We start from the raw sequence: 6,818 nt of genomic DNA, 5'->3' as shown, positions 1-6,818 counted from the left end.
CCAGTTTTGACCAAACGAAAAGGGTTTCGTACCTGATGTTTTACACGATGAAAGGGTTTTTTTGTGCACTTCGCAGTGGTGTAAACACCAACTCGCTAGCTCAAACAGTTCTTGAGATATGAGTAAAACTTTAGGGCCATGTTTGAGGTTTTTAACCAACATTGTCAGAACCGCGAGAGAAAAATTGGCATTCGAAATCAGGTTTTGTGGGGAAACTGCGAATTTTTCATTCTGTACATGTGCATTTTCCCGCTTCATCCAGTGGTGCAAACACTGGACACGCTCAAACAGTTTTTGAGATTTCAGCTAAAAATAGCGGAATGTTTCAAGCGATGGTCTAACCGCGTCAAAAAATTGAACACTGCAAATTTTCCAGTTTTGGCAAAACCGCAAGGGTTTCGTACCTGATGTTTCACACTGTAAAAGTGTTTTTTGTGCACTTTCCAGTGGTGTAAACACAAAATGGCCAGCTAAAACAGTTTTTGAGAAGTGAAGCAATAGGTTGATGCCCCGACTGTGTTTAAGCCCCTAGAAAAAAATTGGCATGGACAATTCGCTTTTGGTATCGAACCGCAAATACTTCCAAAGTGATTTTTCCCTCACTCTCATGTGAAACTGCAAATGATACTGGAACGAAAGAAGCAAGAGCTTAGGATTAGAGCAACTTTAAATGCAAATAGTTGAGCAGTTAGAGGCCCATTAATTGTGGCCTGTCTCGCAGGCAAACGGTTTGCTGGGAAAAAATCGCCGATGGATGCGACGAGGGCATAAAAATGTGGATTTGAAGTGCTCGACAGCTTTCGCGAATGGCAAAATGACGAGCATCGTGGACGACAGTCGAGATTTATAATTCGAAGGCAAAACCGGCCATTGTATTCGAATCGTTTCAGAAACGCGGCTCTACAAGCTTCAGATCACGTGTTGCCCATTAGTGGTTCCGGTCGAATATTTTTTTGCTCCTGCTGCCTTTAAACCAACATCGTGATGGCCTTCTATTCATTTGTTTCAGTTTTTTCTTCGCTGTACGCCAGCTTGGACCAGCGCTAGATCATCCAAACTGGGCCTGATGTTAGTTCCACCATCAGTTTCGATTAACATACTTAAGACTGTTGCCTCCTGCCTACATGCATACGAGCATGTTTTGTACAGCAAATTAACATTTCCTGAAGTGGTGTTTTTACCCGCTACCAAGAACGGCATTATCTAATAAAACGCCGGCAAAAAACCGAACCGGCCAGCCGCTGAACTAGCCAAGGATAATAACTTTATATAAGAGGTCGGCAGCGAAAAAATCGCCGATTATTTCAAATTTATTAAAACTTAATAACTCTCTCGAGCCGCAAATAGTCTAATTGGCCGGCTTAGTTGACTGGCCATTACGCAACGCAAATAAATCAAAACAAACACCTTCGCACCACTCGCGCTTATATGGATTACTGCTAATCAGCCCCAATCTAATTTTAGGCTGCAAAGTTCTTTTGCCTGGTCTGGATTCAAAGAATGTATAGGCGTTTTCAACAAAACAGTGAAAAATCTTCAATGAACGCATGGGAAGCAGCAACTGACCGAAGACGCAAAGAGGCGTCAAAATCCATTATCCAGTAGCCATTCTGAATGCAAGACGTAAATTGGTTTGAAATTAAATTAACCTGGAGTAGCAAAGATATTAATTAAGCCGCAGTGGCTGAACTAGGGCGACCGGTTGCTTCTGCAGCATTTATCTCTTTGCCAGTGAAGCCTTCTTCTATATTAGGCTGTTGTGTATTCCTTTTTACTCAGTCGCTTTTGCCACTGGCAAAGATCCAAAGAACTCTTCATTTGCTTGCTGTTTGTGGTGCCAGCTCGGGAAATATTTGTCCTCAAGCTCAATCAGTGATGAGCAAAGCAAATGCTTGCATGTTCTTCTTCTTGCACACAGAGTGTTGGTTTTGCAGCAACTGTATTTCCTTTATATAAGGCGTAAAATTAAATAAAAATATGGGAGATTTTCAAAGTGATTAATCGCGGCAGCCAGATAACGGTGATGGAAGTCACTTTTCAAAAGCGGATAACTTTAAAGCACCAGTAGCTAAAAAGTTCAAACTTGGTAGGAAGTTGAAAAAGTGCCTTGTTTTCAAAACTGGCTAAGCTGCATGTCTCGAAATTTAAAAAAATCAGAGATCAACTGAAGCTGATTCACAGTCAACTTTCCACAACGCATAACTTTGAAACTCGGGCACCTAAACAGTTGCAAATTGGTGGCAGCTTAGCGAAGTTTCCAACTAAAAACTGCTGCAAATTATGAATCTGCAGCTTCAAAGGGCGAATTATCAGAATTTTGTAAAATAAGAATCAACTATGCAGGGGCGGATGCTGCTTTAAATTCAGGGGGGGGGGTTATGTAGAAAAAAATTAGTCTTCTGTTGTCTATGAAATTAGAAAAATTATCGTCGTTTTCTGCAAGGGTGGCGTAAGATTATTGCAAAATTTCATGTTTTCTGTCCCGTTTTGCATGTTTCTCGGGGGCAAAATGAGCAAGAACGCTCGTTTTTACATCATCCCAAAGAGAACTAAATGGCCTTTTTAGAAAATCAACCATGAATGGGGAATTGTTGGCAGTTTTCTCAAAAAATGCTTGAATTCAAGAAGTTTTAGATTTGCGTGGTTTTTTTTTAGTTGCAATATCCGCTTGAACATGACGCTGCTTTTTTCGAAGTTTCTCAAGAATCATGAAATCACGTATCCTTGAAACCCTTAGAGTTAGACAGTTGAAGCTTGCTGAGATTTAGGGATTTAGCAAAGTTGTTCGTCTGAAAGTGTCTTACGTTATGGGTTTTCAAGCAGAAAGATTGATTTTTGAGAGTTTTTTGAAAAATAGGTCGACTTTTGTTGTGATGATGTTCTCAAGTCAATTTTCAAAAATATATAACTTGAAAGCTGGGGCAGCTAAACAATTGAAAATTGGTCGAAAGTTAGCAAAGTTTCTAACGTAAAACTGCTGTAAATTAAGAATCTGCAGCTTTAATGGGGGAATTTTAGTCGATTTTCAAATGTAGTAATCTTTGAGACTCGCAGAGCGAAACATTTGAAGATTGGTAGAAATTTAGCGACTTCATTTATCTAAAAGTGTCTGAAGTTATGGGTTTTCAAATTGAATCATTTAAGCATTTTTAAAAAAGAAATCAACTTTTGTTCTGGTCATTTACAAGTCAATTTTCAAAGCTTCGAAACTGGGTACGATAAACATTTGAAAATTTGGGGCAAGATTTGCAAAGTTTCCACGTGTAGAAACAAGAAGAATAAACAATTTTCCGCTCTTTTGTAAAGCTTTGTCATTCCTCCTCAATTTTTCAAATGTTTCGCAAATAGCTCTCAAGATAGCACGGTTCTAAAAAATCATGATTCCACCCCCAAAACTAGCTAGAAAGATAGATGCCTTTTCCGCATCTAAATAGAGCATTGATGCCTCTAAAAACAGTTGAACCTCATTAAGGCCAAAAAAATCTGGTGTTTTTTTCAGCGTTTCCAAACCTTTTCCCAAAAGACATTAACTTTCAAGACACTTAATTTTGAAAAATTTGTAGATCAAAGCTCAACCAGCTAAAAAACGCCAGTTTTACTACGAAATAGAGCGCTCAAAAGTCTTTAGAGATTAAAAATGAGTTTGTTTGTGGGTTTTTTGAAATCTTTTTTAAATTCCCTAAAAGAGGATTACTTTACATTTACAAAAAATAATTACTCAAAGCCCAGGCCAGTTAGAGGCACGCACTTGACCCTGTTCAATAGAGAATTTAAGGTTCCATAAGAGAAGGAAATCAAAATTATATTTGTGGTTTTTCCTGAGTTTTCATTAATTTTTTTCCAGTTCCAGTACTCAAGAGCGCTCAAGACGCTTAAAAAATCATAACTAGAGGAACGAGCTTTGCATTTTTCGATAGAGAACATCAAGCTCTAGCCTTTCTTCATCAGCCATTGTAAAACTTAGAACACTTCGCATTCAAAAATTAAAAACTCAGCTCTCAAACTAGCTTGAGAGGCTCCCAATTAATTTTTGGATAGAGAATTTGAGGCTCTACTTGCTGAAACATGGGAACTTTATTTGAAATTTTTACGAATTTTGCAAATAGCCATTAGAGCTCTGGACGTTTTGCTTTCAAACATTCGTACCTCAGCCCTTAAAGATCCAACATAAATAACATTTACCCCCTTTTATAGAGCTTTGGAGACTCTATTCGAATAAAAATATCAATTTGTTGGCAAGAATTGTAAACATTTCGCGAATGTGACTTTACTATTCAGACCCTTTAAGAGACTGATGACTTCAAAAAATCATAACTCCCCAAGTAAAAAACAGGGTAATAAAATCGCACTTTCGGTATTAGAGGGAAAAGGGTTTAAGTCTTTGACATTTTTTTATAAATTTTGGAAAAATATTTTAACCCAACATTGATACTTTAAATTCAAACTTTGACTCTAACACCGCAAGCGCGCAAAAAAACAACATTCCTGTATTCGCTACTGGAAGATCTGTAGTTTTTTGAATTAAGTGCAATTCTGCCAAGAGAATCTGGCTTTAAAACGTGTAATTATGAAGCAAGAAAATGAGGGAAAATGGTTTTTTTACTAGTCAATAAATCGAGCGGTTTAGTCAATTTGTTTGAAAGAATTGACTTAAAAATACAAACTTGAAGCTCAATTATTAACCTCGATTATAGCGCTGTAATAACAGTCGCTGATTCGATAACATTTTAAGAAATTACAGCAAAATCCACATTAATCCGCACAACTTTCCAGCAGCGTTTTCATATGTGAAGGAAAATAGTTGCTAAACAAGGCAGCAAAATGGGATTCACTCACACAAATCTTCTCTTGACACTGAAAAACACACTTGAAGGGCTGGCATAAAAAAGCCCGAAAAATTCCAGAGTTTCCCAGCATGAAAGTTTCACCGCTTCCTTGCTTGAGGTGCTGGTTTTTCGCATGGTTGCCAATTCTCTGCAGAACAATTGGGACATGTTCTAACTGAAAAGCGCTTTAATGTAAAGTAATTTTCCAAGTAAACCGACTTCCAGGCCAGTCTTTGGCCCGTTAACCGACCGGCAACACTTAAAATTAATGTTTTTTTTACAGTCCTTTGTCCGCATTGGTTAAGACATCGACTTTCCTTTCTTTAACTGCGGACGTTTCCCGTGAGCAAACAAGCCGCACCACCATCAATTCGAATTGGGGGATGTCAAAAATCGATTAATGACGCAAAAGCTGAAAAGTCAAACGGTCTTAAGTCTGGTCAGTGTATCGATCGGGTCGAGTCGAACGAAAAAAAATGAAAAAGCGACGCGCATTGTTCGTGCCGGATGTGACACAATGGCAAAGGTCGCGCCTATCAGGTGTGGGATATCACTTAAATATAAGTTTTTTTCCTTATTGTACTTAGAACGATATATTTCACGTCAAAAGTCAACCTCTCTGACCCGCCATTGTGCCATTGTTTTATTATATTTTCGGTTTTATGGTCGTCGCTTCATTGTGTCGCGCGCGAAGCGCTTAATTCCTTTCGACTTTTGTTTGCGTTCCCGGTAACACATACACCCGGTGAGCATGAAAGTTTGATCAAAGATAGCGAGCAGCGCTTTGATGTCCCATTTGCAGCCTCGCAGGAATAAACACTTTCCATAAAATAGCAAAGGGCCGTCCTTTGCGCTCCCTCAGGAGTTTATCTTCGGTCCTACATCGTGTCCCGAAGTCACAGGCTATCGCCTTAATGGCTCCTCGAATGTACTGTTTACTGTCCCTTTAACTCTATTTACTCCGGTTTCGCTGACACCCTCACTTTATTTCCTATTTCCGTAGTTCAGCATTCGATAAATCTGCAGGCTTTGTTTCCTTTCGTCCGTCCAACGAAACAATTTCCTGCCGTGTAACAATGTCGCTATGAAAACTTGTAATTCCATCGTCAGGTGTTCCCGAATGCCATTAGTTTTCCGTATCTTGCTTGGATCTTCACGGACGTCTTCCGGTCCGTGTGGCCGCACTTCCCTATCTTCGCCACATCTAAATGGGTGCTATTCGGTACTTAAGTCAAGGTGCACTCACGGTACCACCTTAATAAATCAATCTAACTGTAAAGCGACGGCGACAAGAACCCCAATTTTAGGGTTGTAAAGGTGCTGGCGCGTTTCTTGGCCAGAGTTGGTTGGGTTCCACGGAACCCGAAGCGGTTGATTAACCTCATCCGATGTCAGATGCGAATGTGCGCCCTTGTTTAGAGTTTCTCCGTATAAATTGTAGTTCATCTCAACAGCTGATTGCCTTTCGGATGGACCATTCTCTGAAAAATCGCCCCATTTGACGTGTAAGAATTCCTGATTTTTGGACAATTGGTTTTGGTTTATTTTTCCAAACAAAAAAATTGTATATACTTTCCTGACTGTGTTTCAATTCCAAATCAAAATTAATTCCTGGGTTTCAGTCATTTATTGGTTTCGGTGTATTTTTCCACCATCATCAGTTTTTATAAAATAACAGATAGTTAAAAAAAATTTCATTAATTTAAACAACCACAGTTCGTCAACAGCCTCATCATATCACACATTAAAATACAAGGCGAATAAAATACTGTTTATATTGATTTCTTTTGCTTTCAGCTATTTTTCTTTGTATTCTGAGGTTATCATTTTTGGTTTGCAAAATTCTTCAATATACCAAATTTATTTCATTTAATTAACGTATGATATACTGAGCTACGATTGTCGGTATCTGATCTGAAATTCATAGCATTGTTATGTTTTTTAATCTGTATCATTTCATGGACTCTTCTCTTATTATAATTACTCTCGTTA

The sequence above is a fragment of the Dendroctonus ponderosae genome, unplaced genomic scaffold (assembly GCF_020466585.1).
Source record: "Dendroctonus ponderosae isolate FM_Combo_2020 unplaced genomic scaffold, Dpon_F_20191213v2 Dpon_F_20191213_11, whole genome shotgun sequence".
In the NCBI taxonomy this organism is placed as follows: domain Eukaryota; kingdom Metazoa; phylum Arthropoda; class Insecta; order Coleoptera; family Curculionidae; genus Dendroctonus; species Dendroctonus ponderosae.
This window is presented reverse-complemented; position numbering follows the sequence as displayed.